Source organism: Castanea sativa, chromosome 1 (assembly GCF_040712315.1).
Source record: "Castanea sativa cultivar Marrone di Chiusa Pesio chromosome 1, ASM4071231v1".
NCBI classification, from domain to species: domain Eukaryota; kingdom Viridiplantae; phylum Streptophyta; class Magnoliopsida; order Fagales; family Fagaceae; genus Castanea; species Castanea sativa.
Window position 1 is genome coordinate 3,074,103 of NC_134013.1, and position 15,153 is coordinate 3,089,255.

The window sequence follows — 15,153 nt, forward strand, 5'->3', positions numbered from 1 at the left end:
AACATCGTAGGGATCGTGAGGGAAGCGTCCATACAGAATACCCAGGGGCTAGCCATACTCATGGAGGAGGTAGCACTACTCGCGATGAGGGTTCTAAATCCATGCAGAAGGAAATCAATCGTTTGAAGAGGAAGTTACGCCGTGCTAAACGTAAGGTTTCCCCGTCCTCGTCTAGTTCTTCCTCAGAGAAAGATAGAGGGGTTGTCTACAGTTCAAGGTCACGTTCCCCCACCAGCGCAACATCCTCCGGTGAGGAGGACGATCAACCAACAAGCAGACGTAAGAAGTTTCGTTCTAGGGGCTTAGGCAACGATACCATGAGTAGGGCGTTGCACCAACTCTCTAAATCTCCGTTTTCACGAAGGATTGAGAGGGGGAGGCTTCCCGGGGAGGTTCACCCGGCCCCACGTTTACCATCTATAATGGCCGGACTGATCCGTGGAGCACGTGAGTCACTTGACCAAAGGATGGCGAGTGCATTCTCACAACGAGCCTTTGATGTGTAAAGTCTTCCCCTCCCGGCTTGGGACTGTAGCTATGAGATGGTTTAACGGTCTCAAATCGGGATACGTAGGCTCGTTTGGGGAGCTAACCGGGGCATTTGCTTCGCGATTCATTACGTGTAGCAGAGTCCACTTGGCCATTGGACTCGTTGCTATCCATGGCCATGAAGGAAGGGAGACAACGAAAGCATACTCCGACCGATACTGGGAGATGTTTAATGAAATAGATGGCGACTTTGATGAGGTGGCGCTTAATACCTTTAAGGTGGGTCTCCCTACTGATCACGACCTAAGAAAGTCTTTGACGAAAAAGCCCGTCCGTAGCGTACGCCGTCTTATGGATCGTATTGATGAATATAAGAGGGTAGAGGAAGACCAGCAGTAGGGAAAAGGAAAGGAGAAGGTTATCCCACAGGAGAGAAGGGATTTCAGGTCGGACAGATATCACAACAACAAGCCGAGGAGGGATTACTTCGGACAATCCGGCTCGGCAGCACCTCAGGCTGTAAATACTATCTTCCGGGAACCAATGCATCAGTTATTAGAAAAAGTTCGTAAAGAGCCCTTCTTCAGATGGCCCGGCAAGATGGCAGGGGACCCTGCGAGAAGAAATCAAAACCTGTTTTGTCAGTATCATCAGGATGTGGGTCACACTACCGAGAAATGTCGGACTCTGTGGAACCATCTGGAGCAGCTCGTCAGTGAGGGAAAGTTGAAGCAGCACTTGTGTCAGCCCACTGGGCAGGTCAGTCAAGTTGGTTCAAACAACTAGAGGAACAGTTCATCTCGGCCAGCATTGGGAACAATTAATGTTATCTTCGCTGCACACGTAGGACCGGCTCGGGTCCCACTAGGGTGATGGCGGTTTCCCATCCGAAGGCCGAGGATGTGGGTAGCGAGCCGAAGAGATTAAAGGGCGCTTTACTGTCTTGGGTTTCTGCGAGGAGGATAAAGTAGGGACTATCCGGCCCATGACGATGCTCTTGTGGTTACCCTCGGGATAGGGAATTATGATGTGAGAAGGGTGATGATAGATCGGGGCGGCGGTGCGGATATCATGTACCACGATCTATTTAAAGGGCTAAGATTGGAGTTGGAAGATCTAACCCCTTACGACTCCCCGCTTATAAGCTTCGAAGGAAGGGCCGTTGTGCGAAGGAACGGATCCGTTTACCGTTCAATCCGGCACAGAAACGGTCGAGGTAGATTTCATTGTGGTAGACGCGTACTCTCCATATACGGTCATCCTCGCGAGGCCATGGCTGCACGCTCTGAGCTGTCTCCTACCTTACATGTTAAAGTGAAATTCCCCTCGGGGGGAGCATGTTGAGGAAATCTTCGGCGGCCGGGTAGTGGCTAGGCAATGCATATCGAGCTCGGTGCTTCGTCGGTCGGAAATTGAGTCATCAACCTTGCCCATCCGGGAGTCATAGCATGCATAACGGCTCGGAGGCACACGGAGCGATGACGGAGACGAGGCTATTTGTGAGGAGTTAGAGAAGTTTGTAATAACAGATGATCCGGAGAGGGTTCTTCCAAGTTGGCATGCTTTTTGCCACCCCAAAGAAGATAGAGTTGTTGAAATTTACGAAGGATAATTTAGATGTCTTTGCGTGGGACCCCTATGAGGCTCCGGGCGTAGATGCGAACTTTATTTGTCATCGTCTAACGTCGATCACTGCCATTGTTCCGAGTAGGCGGCCACCTCGGCGATCTTCCGAGAACATTCGAAATTTGTGAAGGAAGAGGTTCTTAAACTCAACAGGGCGGGGGCTATCAAAGAAGTTTTCTACCCTGAATGGTTGGCTCATACTGTTGTTGTTAAAAAGAAGAGTGGTAATTGGAGAGTATGTGTGGACTTTGCGATCCGAACAAGGCATGTCCTAAAGATTCGTTCCCGAATGCCACGGATTGATCAGCGGTAGATGCTCTTGTTGGACATCCTCGGATGAGTTTCTTAGACGCCTTCCGGGGTTACCACCAAATTCCCTTGGCGTTAGAGGATCGAGAAGCGCTTTCATTACTCCAACCGGGAACTATCATTATAAGGTCATGCCATTTGGATTAAAAACGAGGCTACTTATCAAAGAATGATGACCCGAATGTTTTGAACGGCAGCGGGAAAACCATCGAAGTATACGTGGATGATATGGTGGTGAAGAGTAAGACGGTACCATCACACATGACGGATACGGCGACACCTTCCGGATGCTAAGGAAGTATAAGTTGCGCCTTAACGCCTCCAAGTGCTCTTTTGGCGTGGGATGCTGGAAAGTTCTTGGGATATATGATTACTCATAGGGGCATAGAGGTAAACCCGGTGCGGGGTTAAGGCTATTCAAAATTTGCAGCCGCCTAGGGAACCCGAAAGAGATTCGAAATTGGTAGGAATGGTTGCTGCGTTGAATAGATTTATTTCTCGGTCAGTGACCGGTGCCGTCACTTTCTTTCGGTTGTTGCACAAGTGGAAAGGGTTTCAATGGAGCGGGAGCGCGAGTTAGCTTTCCAACGGCTTAAGCAATATCTTTCTCGGCCACCTATTTTATCTACGAGGTGGACGAGGTTTTATTCCTTCCGGCCGTGGCTATTCACGCGGTGAGCTTAGTCCTTATAAGGAATGAAAGCGGAGTATAGAGACCGATCTACTACGTTAGTAAGTCCTTGAATGAGGCCGAGGTGCGCTATCTGCCCTTGGAAAAAGCACTTCTGGCTGTAGTCCACGCCACGCGCAAACTTCCCCATTATTTCCAATCTCATACTGTGATTGTTTTAACCCAGTTGCCTCTTAAGGCTGTGTTGCGTAGTGCTGATTATTCTGGCAGGGTGGCAAAATGGGGAACCATTTTGGGAGCCTTTGATGTTAAATACAAGCCTCGCACTTCGGAGAAGGGACAGGTCCTCGCTGATTTGGTGGCGAGTTTGCGAACCATTGCTAGAAGAAGCTTCAAAAGAAGCACACATGGGTGAAAAATCAGTTGGTGTGATTACGGCCAGTATCGCCCTCGGCTTGGAGAGTTTATGTGGATGGGGGCTGGCAATCAAAAGTGCAGTGTTGGACTTGTTCTAATGTCCCCTGAAGGAATTGTCTTCGAAAAATCTTTGAGATTGGCTTTCTCGGCTACTAACAATGAGGCCGAGTATGAAGCAGTCTTAGTAGGCATGAAAATGGTACATAAGATGGGTGGCAAGGAAATCCATGTGTTCTCGGACTCTCGGTAGTGGTCGGCCGGGTCATGGGAACCATGGAGGCTAGACCCGAGAATGCGGGGAATATTTGGCCCGGGTCGAGCGCCGGCGTGAATTCGACTCCTTTTCCTTAGCTCACGTTTCTAGGAGTGGAAACACTCATGCAGATTCCTTGGCTACGTTGGCAACATCCTCGGCTCAAGGGTTACCAAGGGTTATCCTCGTTCAGGATTTGGTAGAACCTTCTCTTGTAACTGCTAACGCACCTCGCATCCATCTAATAAGGCCTGGTCCTAGTTGGATGGATTCGATCATATCTTTTCTTAAAAATGACATTCTTTCCGAAGCCAAGGTTGAAGCAGAAAAGATACGTCGAAAGGCGCCGCGTTTCTGGTTGTCCGAGGACCAGAAGCTATACAAACGATCCTTCTCAGGACCGTATTTGTTATGTGTACACCCTGAATCAACAGAGGCATTACTAGAGGAATTACATGAGGGAATTTGTGGGAGCCACACTAGGGGAAGGTCTTTAGCCCATAGAGCCCTGACTCAGGGTTATTGGTGGCCTAATATGCAGAGGGAGGCTCAGGACTATGCCAGAAAATGTGATCAATGTCAGAGGTTCGCCCCTAATATCCACCAACCTGGAGGGGTTCTTAACCCTCTCTCCAGCCCTTGGCCTTTCGCACAGTGGGGCTTGGACATTGTAGGGCCATTTCCGAGGGCTGCTGGCAACAAAAGATGGCTGCTGGTGGGAACAGACTACTTCACTAAATGGGTTGAAGCTGAGCCCTTAGCCAATATCCGAGATGTCGATTCGAAGAAATTTATATGGAAAAATATCGTTACTAGATTTGGTGTACCACACACACTCATCTCTGACAATGGTGTCCAGTTCGATAGTAAGGCTTTTAGGAAGTATTGTGGTGACATGGGTATCATAAACAGATATTCCACCCCTGTTTATCCTCAGGGAAATGGACAAGCCGAGGCCGTTAACAAGGTCATAGTTAACGGGCTCAAGAAGAGGTTGGACGATGCGAAAGGCAGATGGGTAGAGGAGCTCCCTCATGTCCTGTGGACGTATCGGACCACACCGCGCAGATCCACTAGAGAAACGCCATTCTCTATGACTTATGGAGCCGAGGCGGTGATACCTTTGGAATCTGGTTTTCCTACTCTAAAGACAAGTTCTTTTAGCCCAGAGAATAACAAGGGACTTCTAGAGAAAGATCTTGATTTACTTGAGGAACGCGTGAGGCAGCTAATGGTCCAAATGGCCTATATCAGCAGAAGCTAAAACGAGGATATGATGCCCATGTGAAGCTAAGACCACTTGCACCTGGTGATCTTGTATTAAGGAAAGTTGTAGGCACTTCTAAGAACCCGGCTTGGGGTAAGCTGGGACCTAAGCCGGGAAGGCCCACATCGCATTGTTTCGGTAGCGGGCATAGGGTCATATAGGCTAGGCTAGCTGATCTAGACGAACGGATTGTACCACGTCCATGGAATGTAAATAATCTTAGAAGGTATTATTATTAATAAAATGAGCTTTTGTCAGTTTGTATTTCAAAGTTATGAGTGGCTCTGACGCTCGCAGTTACCATTGTAAGAATCAAACAGAAACTTGGTTAAGTGCAGTCCTCGGACCACAAACCTTGTGGAAATTGATGTCTTGTCATTTGTTAAACAGAACCTTAGTTATGTCGGGTCTTCGGACCTCCTACTTTGGAAAAATTAACATTTGAAGTTACAATTTTAAGAATCAAACAGAAACTTGGTTAAGTGCAGTCCTCGGACCACGAACCTTGTGGAAATTGATGTCTTGTCATTTGTTAAACAGAACCTTAGTTATGTCGGGTCTTCGGACCTCCTACTTTGGAAAAATTAACATTTGAAGTTACAATTTTAAGAATCAAACAGAAACTTGGTTAAGTGCGGTCCTCGGACCACGAACCCTGTGGAAATTGATGTCTTGTCATTTGTTAAACAGAACCTTAGTTATGTCGGGTCTTCGGACCTCCTACTTTGGGAAAATTAACATTTGAAGTTACAATTTTAAGAATCAAACAGAAACTTGGTTAAGTGCAGTCCTCGGACCACAAACCTTGTGGAAATTGATGTCTTGTCATTTGTTAAACAGAACCTTAGTTATGTCGGGTCTTCGGACCTCCTACTTTGGGAAAATTAACATTTGAAGTTACAATTTTAAGAATCAAACAGAACCTCAGTTATGTTGGGTCTTCGGACCTCCTGCTTTGGGGAATTTTACTTTTGAAGTTATAACCTTTAAGAGTCAAACGGAGAATTGATTAAATCTTATCTTCTGACCACAACTCTTATCAAAGTCATTCTCTTATTATGTCTGGATGTTAAGGCGTTACTGTTTCCTAACTCGGATCTTACATCTTACTAGAAACAAAGCTATGTATTACAAGGGTTTAATCGTATAATGAGGCCCTCTGTTCTTCTTAATCGAGGCATTATTCAAATATATTAACCATGTCATCTTTTATTGAATCTTTAATAATATACGCGTGATTATGTGGAAGTAATGATTGTGCAATCCTTGGAGTTAGATTTGCGTACTCTGAGAAACTTTTGCTATGGCTTAATGGGAAGCTTTTGTAATAAGTACAAAAAGAATAAAGTAAAAATAGATATAACCCAAGTAAAAAAGTAAACGAAATTGTTCTTCATTAATCTGTTAAATGTACATTACATATATAATTCAAAAATGGAAAAAGAGAAGCCCTAAGCTAAAGTCCTAAACTTGTGGAGGAGGATCTTCTTTGAGAATGCTTGGTGCCTCGGTCTTTCTCGACTCAACTCCGGCTCAAAGGGAGTCAAGACTTGCTTTCCCTTGTCTCTTGTCTTCATTGAAAGGACGTTGGGATTCTGTTGTACGCTCAAGTCCTTCTCACCGCATCCCCTCCTCCTTCCTTCTCTTTGTGGGAACCGAAGGTTACGTAGGATCAGGGAATCCTGGCGTGTGACCACGGAGGAAGAGCGGGAAGAATTGTCTCGGGGGTAGGAGTTGCGGCGGGAGCCTCTTCAATCTCCTGTATTTCCGGAGGAAGCCAAACGTTCTCGGATTTCCTCAGATCCGAAGATGGAGGAACTCCTGCTACGTTTAAAGCTTCCCCCCATACTTTTTGACAGTATTCCCGGCATAAAGCCGCGAACTCCTCTGTCAGCTACTCCTCTGTGGTTGCTACCCCTTCATCGAAACTTTCTGCTTGGCGGCGAGGAGGGGAAAGTTGGAAGGAGCGCTTCTTTCTTCATCAACTCAGTTCCTTCTTCGGATCCGAGCACTCCACTTTGAGCTTGGGAGAGCTCTTCATCTCTTTCACGAAGGAGCTTCTTGTCCTTCTATGCGGGTCTTCATGGTCTTCAAGTTTGACTCGACCCCATTTTCTCTCTCCTCGGATCGACCACCTCCGAGGTCGACTTCTCATTCTCGGCAAGGGGGTGTGCCTAAGGACTTCTCGGTTTCCATCCGATTTCGAGCTCGGTTACGGCTATTTTCCGAGTGTCTTCAATAAACTTCTCGGCTACGAAGACCTCACGAATAGCACATAATAAAGTATGATGGAGTTAGGAACAGTAAAAAACAAACTTACTTATAAATATTGTTAAAAGGAGAAACACTTACCAGCGCTAAGTCTCTTTTTAGGGAGAGGAATAGTTGTGGCTGGCCCATTTTTTCCAAGGTCTCCATGTCCTTGGGCAGCAGGAGAGGGCGTTCTAGGACCTCGGCCAGGTGGTGGGCATGGCCTTGTTGAACCGCCCTTATACTGGACTGGCAGGAGATGGGAGCGCCGTCCAGTCTTAAATCGGGGGACCAGGTGGTCGGTGCTCGGTGCATTTCAGCCTCGTCCCTGATTTCCCCGATTTCAACCGAGCGGGCCCTACCCTTGCCCTTGTCCACCTTTTGCTGCTGGGCCGGTGGGAGTTGTTGTCGTGATTTCTTGGCCTCTTTATTAATCGTCCCCTCGTTGTCCCCCTTCCTCTTCTTCTTTGGGTCCTCGGTTGGAAGTTTTGGCTCAGCTAGAGGAGGGGGAGGTGGTAAGGATGGGGGAACTTGAGACGTCCCCCTCTTTTTCTCTGCAACCTTAGCAGCCCTATTGGTGAGGAGACCCTCCATTCTTCCCATGTCTTCTTCAAGTTCGTCCTCGGGAAGGGCAACCACAAACCACACGAATTCCGAGGCCTCGGTGGCTTCTTCCTCCTCGTCGGAGAGTACCAACTGGTTCCCGCGAGGTCTCTCGGTGTCTTCGAGACGGAATTGGTCTATCTCGTCGTCAAGTGTGTGTGAAGAAGACACCTGCTCTTCTGGGACGACAGTTGCTTGTGAGTGCACGGCGAGGGGGACTGCTGCTATCGGCCGGTTGTACAAAATGGTGTTAGGAGCGTCCGGAAGGTCACGGTCGTCCAAAAAGTGGGGCCGAGCTACGTTTATCCTCTTTCGTCTTCGGTCGCCCGCAATTATGGCGTTCTCTATCTCCTGGAAGTCCGAGGAAAGGGGAGTGTACCCTAGAATGAGGTGAGCAGCCCGGAGTTGTAAGTCTTCGCTAACGAACACCTCGGAGCGAAGTACTCGGTTTAAATCTGCGACGTTACAGTGACTCAGACGAGGACGCACGTGCTGCTTATTTGTAAAAAAGACGTCAAAGCAAACAAACTTGGTCAGATTCACACAGATATTTAACAAATTTAAGTAAGTACGAATACGCAATTCTGTGTGTGTTAGAAGAAGTTGTGTAGTGGGGAGATTAATCCTACGGCGTCGCACTGGATCCCCGCGCGGGCGGTGGAAGCCGTCGTGCCGGTTCCCGGACACGATCAAGTAGTCGTCCTTCATGCCTTTGTTTGACTTGGGCGGACGGAGATTAGCCTAACGGTGCGGGCCAGAGACTTAATATAATAACCTACCTTAGAAAGTTTATGGGACTCATATAGGAACACGACATCGTGCCATGTGAGGTTTAAACCCATTTGCTCGTTTAGAGCATCTACACTACCCAACACTCTAAAAACGTTTGGGAGGCATTGATCGGGACACAACCGGTGGTTGCGAAGGTACTCCCTTGTTACAGGTTTCATTGGAAGGGTCATCCCACCCTCTATAAAGGCTATCATAGGAATGATAACCTCTCCCTCCTTCTTAGAACCGGTCACGGCTGTTGCCGGGCAATATTCTAACCCTACGTCGTTGGGAATATGGTATTTGGCTCTAAAGCCTTCCATCCCAGCGGCGGTATCAACTAGACACTTGAATTTTCCCATTACAGAGGACGATAGACTAAACTCTAAAAGGGATAGTGTTTGTAGTGATAGCCGAGGACAAATATCAAGGAGAAAAAGGTTAAGAATAGGAGCAAGAACTTACAAGGTTGAAGGAGTGCAAATTTCCACGGTTTTCTGCAAGTAAGGAATGATGGCTGATGTCTTGATGGGATTACCCCTTGAGGAATTAAATGAAGGCGCAGGTTCCCGAAGCGTCATGACGTGCGAAAAGGCGGCCTCGAAATTATATTTGTCCCGCCTAAAATTTCGTGGAGTGATGAGGGCCGTTGGATGTCCATCTCACCGTTGAACGTGAGGGACAAAATGTAACTGGCAGTAATAAATACGCGCGTTGTTCAAAATAAAACCGCCAAATGGCATACTCTGGGACGCGAAACGATTTCCACACGTGCCATTACTCGCAAAGTGAGTAGAGTAGGTTCTCGTCGGATCAAAACCCTATTTTTTCTCCTCGGACGTTGAAAATTAGAGTTTTGAGGGGCTATTGTGGGGAGCAAAAAGATCCTGATGGGAACGTGGGCCTTTTGGGCCGTGTTAAGGAAGGCCGACCTGACCCTGGGTTTAGAAATTGTTAGTACTATGGGTCGGCCCATACGCCGAGGATCCGATGATCCAGCCGAGGGTGAACTTACCCTCGGATGAACACCGAAGAACTCGGGATTTCATAGTAAAGATTAGGGGATGACACAGTTAAGGCCAATGGTTAAAAGGGGTGAACCCTAGAACGCCCCAGAAGCATCGGTGTTGAAGAAATGTCAAAGATAAAGGCTGCTACCTCCACATTAAAGACCCTGCACCTACCACCCTGGCCGCATTTATGGGGAAGTGACACCTGAACAGTGGAAGAGAAACTTCTGGTTACTATTCAAAGGCACTGAGAAAAGAAATATCTAGTCTAAGGAAAAGGTGAGGCAACACGTGTACAAAGCATTCAAAAGAGTAGTATTTAAAGAGCAATTTAAGACAGAAAATGGGGGACGGACTTTTTGTAACCTAAAAAGAAAAGAAACAAGGAGAGAGATAATATAATAACAACTCGTGGCTTATGTCCGAGGAGACTGATTGACTATACTCCTTGTTGTTTCCAAGCATTTGCAATCTTTAGTTTGTCATTTAATCCTCATACGCTTCTAACCTGGGTTTCAAGCCCACACTCTACAAATTCATATTGTTTAAAGGCTCATTGGGCCTGAGCCCATAACTGTTCTTGGGATCAGGTACAATTGTGCGCTTACAATATATACACACACTTTTTTATTTGATAAGTTATATATATATATATATATATATATATATACACTAAAAAAAAAAAACCTTAGTATTTATGATTAAAGTTATGTTTGATGAAGATCTTTATAAAATAAAATTCATTTTTTCCATTTTCATAGTGAAATTCTTAAAAAGTTTCATTTTAAATACAAATTATCAAATTTTATACTAAAATAAAAAATCTTTTAATTGAACTAATGAAAATTTCAAAAACATGCAACTAAAGACATTAAAATAAGTTAGGTTTCAAACATATTTAAAGCTATCTTACTCTAACTTATTATGTGTCAATTAAAGACACATTTTATTTGTAGTTTTAGTGACAAGATTTTTTTAATGAGTCGATGACTTGTTTGATACCAAACTTTATCACATATTTAATAGATGTAAGAGCACATTTTACAATAAAAAATAGAATTGTAAAAAATAAAGTTATATCTCTACAACTATTCAACCAATTATTTTTTTTAAGAGCACCATTGGACTAATTCAAATATTTAGGAGGCCAATTCTTATTTTTATAGATTAAACTTTGAAAATACTAAAATTATTATATATATAATTTAAAAATTTTCAAAATTTTGGGGGGCCATGACCCCCAACCTTCAACACAGCTCCGCCCCTGTGGATTGTGGCATTGATCAGTTTGTGGTGTTTTTTTGGTAGTGGGATATATTATTTTATTGTAGTAGATATATTATTTTATTATAGTAGATATATTATTTTTATTGTGTTGAAAGTTAAAATAAATTCACTATGCTGGATGTTTTGTAAAATTAGTAGGTAAAATAAATTAAGTATTTTTTTTATAGTGCCAAATAGCTAAAAATCTAGCTCCAGTGTAGAAGCTCTAATGAGTAAAATGTCAGCAGTGAAAACATTTCTTATAAGTCTTTCAAAGACTGATCCAGCCAAAGCTAGTATGGCCAAGTTTGTTTTTTTGTGTTTTCTTTTTTTGGGGGGTTGATATCAGGAAATTTCTAATGTTGAGGATACATGGGGGAAAGAAAAATATATACATTTATGGAACTTTGAGTAGTGGTTAAGAGGTTAATAGCTGGGATTTGAGTTATGTACTTTCTTTATTTTTTATTATTATTTTTATTTTTTATGGAAGAGTTAATTATGTTGTAACGTGGACAAGAATGATAGAACTAAAATCAGGTGATACAAAAGTTCTTTCTCAAAAAAAAAAATAATGATACAGAAGTTCAAAATACTAGAAGCAAGGAAAAATCATTAGTAGTCAAAATTTTAATGTAACAAACAATTGGAAAATTCCCCAACTCAAAAATAATGTGTTATAATGAAAATACTAAATTAATAAGGAACAAAGTTTCTCTCCAAACTTGTTTGGAGAGAAACCCTTCAAACTTATCATATATCTTTTTTTTAGATGTGAATTTTGAAAATCTAACCGTTGAATTTCATGTTCCTTATGTTCTTAACATGTATATCAAATTTCGTTCAAATCGAATTTTATTTACTATTTGATCAATGAACTTATTTTTTATACACAATTTTAGATTATAAACACTTGAAATTTTAACATTTGTTTGATGACATAGCAATTAATTTTTTATTTTCTTGAAATTTTGCAAGCATGAATAATATAATAAGAACATGCAATTCAACGGTTAGATTTTCAAATTTCATACTCAATATAAAAATATTTGATAAGTTTAAAAAGTTTCTCTCTAAACTAGTTTGGAGAGAAACTATTTCCATTGATAAGTACATATAGATATGTATAACAGATTAAAGTAAACCAAAAAGGAGTGCTAACAATTTGTATTTATCAACATGTTTATAAGCCGAATTATATTTTATGTGTTTTTCAGTCACCGAAGTTGCATTAAAGTCAATTTTGTTTGGGGTGTGGGTGAGCTTCTTTAATGGATTACCATTTCATTAAAAAACTCACATATGTTTAAAAATTTACTGACTCCATTTATGATAGAAATAAAAATAAAAGATAGAAGAATTTAAACATTATCTGTTTTAAAAAAATTAAAAATTATAAGAGCAATGTAAATAGTAAAAAACTTAAGAGAGAAAACTTATTTAAGTACTCAGAAAAGAAAAAGAAAAAGAAAAAGGAAAATTTCCTTCTTTAACTGCACTTGTTAAGGTGAAAAAGTTGTTTGTGTTTCATTTTATCATAAGTTCATAACTGAATATAGTTTTTTTTAATTCTTTGTTCTTACTACACTACATCGATAGACACTCAAATGACTGATGGGAGTATGTTTTTGTCAATACCTTAATGACTAATGAAGGTATGCTTTTTCTTTGACACTGTCATCTCAGTTTTATTTTTTCTTTTCTAATTTTTTGTCAAAAAGTGTTTGCCACTATTTGGGACTAGAGCCTATAGATATAATTTACATCCTTAATATTTGTAGATGATACAGCTAAATCTCACATCTAATAATTTTTAGGAGATGTTGATAAGATCTAGTAGGTATTCAAGGCTATACGATTTTATTATAATAATATCCTGATGTGAAAAATGTAAAAAAAAAAAAATTGAATAGATAGCGTTTAAATATTTTTATTTCTACTTCTATTTTTATCATAAAATTTTAAATAATTAGAAGTCTTTTAATAAAATTTTATGCAAAAATGATACAATCTTCCAAAATAACCTTATAATTTCTTGATGGGAGAAGAGAATGAAATTAAAAGAATAATAGAATATTCATTCTATTATTTTGTTTGGATGTGAGAGAATATTTATTTCTATTTTTTTCCCTTAAATTCTCGAATTTTCGGTCCCCTCAAGATTAGGAGCTATAAAAAGAAATAGAATTAAGTTTAATAAAATTTTCATTAAAATTCTCAAAATGCTTCTATATATTCAACTCTTTATTTTAAAATAAAAATATTTTAGTATTGTTGTCATAAAATAATTTTATTTCATTCATTTTATATTACTCTTAACCTTAAACAAAATTACTTGTGAGGTGTAAAATGGCCCAAGTGGGCATATGGGCCTTTGGACTGTAACATGGAGGGTCGACCTGCTCCATAATTAAACTCTACGAATTGGGCCATACGCCGAGGATCCGAGGGTACAGCCGAGGGCTAGTTTCTCCTTGGACAGATCCAAGAGAACTCAAGACTTCATTATGAAGGTCAAGGCACAACTCTAGAAAGACTAATGGTTAAAAGGGGGAGGCCCTAAACTTTCTAAATACACCAGTGTTAAAGAAAATATCAGGTGCAAAGGCTGCCACCTCCGCATTAAAGGCTTTGCACTTACCTCTCTGGCCGCATTAATGGGGAAGTGACCCCTGAACAGTAGGGCAGAAACTTCTAGTCAGGGCCCCAAAAGGCATCAGAAAAAAGGGTATTTAAGGGGGAGGAATGAAAAAAGAAGGAGGATCTCTCTCTCTCTCTCTCTGGCGGTCTCTCTCTCTCTCTCTAAAGAAAAAGAAAGGAAATTAAGGATTGTAACCTGTAAGGAAGAAAGAGAAATAATACAGAATTGGTCCTCGGCCTACATCCGAAGAGGCCTATTTGCAATTAACAATTGTTATTCATAAGTGTTTGTAACCCTCATGCTGTTGTCAAGTTCTCAGTACCTTTAACCTAGATTTCAAGCCCACACTCTACAAATTTTATTGTTTAAGGCTCATTGAGCCTGAGCCCATAATCTTCTTTGGGTCCAGGTGCAATTGTGCACTTACATTACTTATATATCATTATTTTATTTTAAAACATTCAAACAAAATTCCTTAATTTCATTCTATTATATTTCTTTTGTGATCTACTATTGTTCTATTTCTATTCAATTCCTTTCTTCCCACTTTCCAGCATTAATAGCATTGGACAGAAGCATCCATTTTGCCAAAAATGGATGATAATTGCGGTCACACGCTTGAAGCCTTTGTATTTTTGTTTGATGTCAAAAATTTTCATTTATCACAATTTGGGACTATTTTTGTTGGAGGCCAAAAAATTTCATTTATTACAATATGGGAATTACGTTTGCAATGAGGTTTGCGGGAAAGAAGAGGAGCGTTTCTCATTTTTGTCGTGTTCCTTATTCGTAACCCACCGTCTAAAACTGTAAAACCCTAAATTCCCAACTCTATATTTCATCCCTTCTTAGATCTGAATATGATATGAGAAGCCGCCAAGCCGCAAGTAAAGTGTTGTGTTTGTCGAGATGTGTCCTCGTGGTCGTGGGGTAGGAGAGAATGAAGAACAGTACGAGAACAAGAAGATGAAGTCGATTGTAGTCGAGGAACAAGAAGAAGAAGAAGAGGGAAGTGAAGGTGAAAGTGAAACTGGGTTTGTGGATTTGGACCAGGATACGCTTCGCAACGTGTTGGAGCGTGTGGATGCGGTTACGTTACTACGAGCGGAGGGTGTGAACAAGCTGTGGCGCAAGGTGGCTCGGGACGACCGGCTCTGGGAGCCGATCGCTTTAAGGCTCTGGGCTGGCAGTGGCAAGCTTGCGTCCATAGATGAAATGACACATTATATCCGCAGCTGTGGGATGGACTTCCGTCCGGCCGTCCGCCACTGGATCCGCTTATATGTACGAAAGCCCAACTTAAATACACCATCGGATTACAATTCGATTCCGGATTTTTATTCGATCGATCCGCAGGTCTTCTCGAGTCAGATAGAACCCTGGGTTCAGAATTAAAGGCAAAATCTCTTTTTCATTCCTCACACCGAGGAAGTGACGTATAACCGTTGCTGATGATTTCGGAAAGGTTTGCAGGGTTTGAAGATTAGATCTGTTCTCAGTTTGTTGTATTGTGGGTATTACCAAGTACTATGTTTTAATTAAATGAAATGGTGTGTGAATTGTGGATTTATATAAACTATTAGCTTGTTTGCGTTTTTTATTTTCTGTAAGATAGCAGCA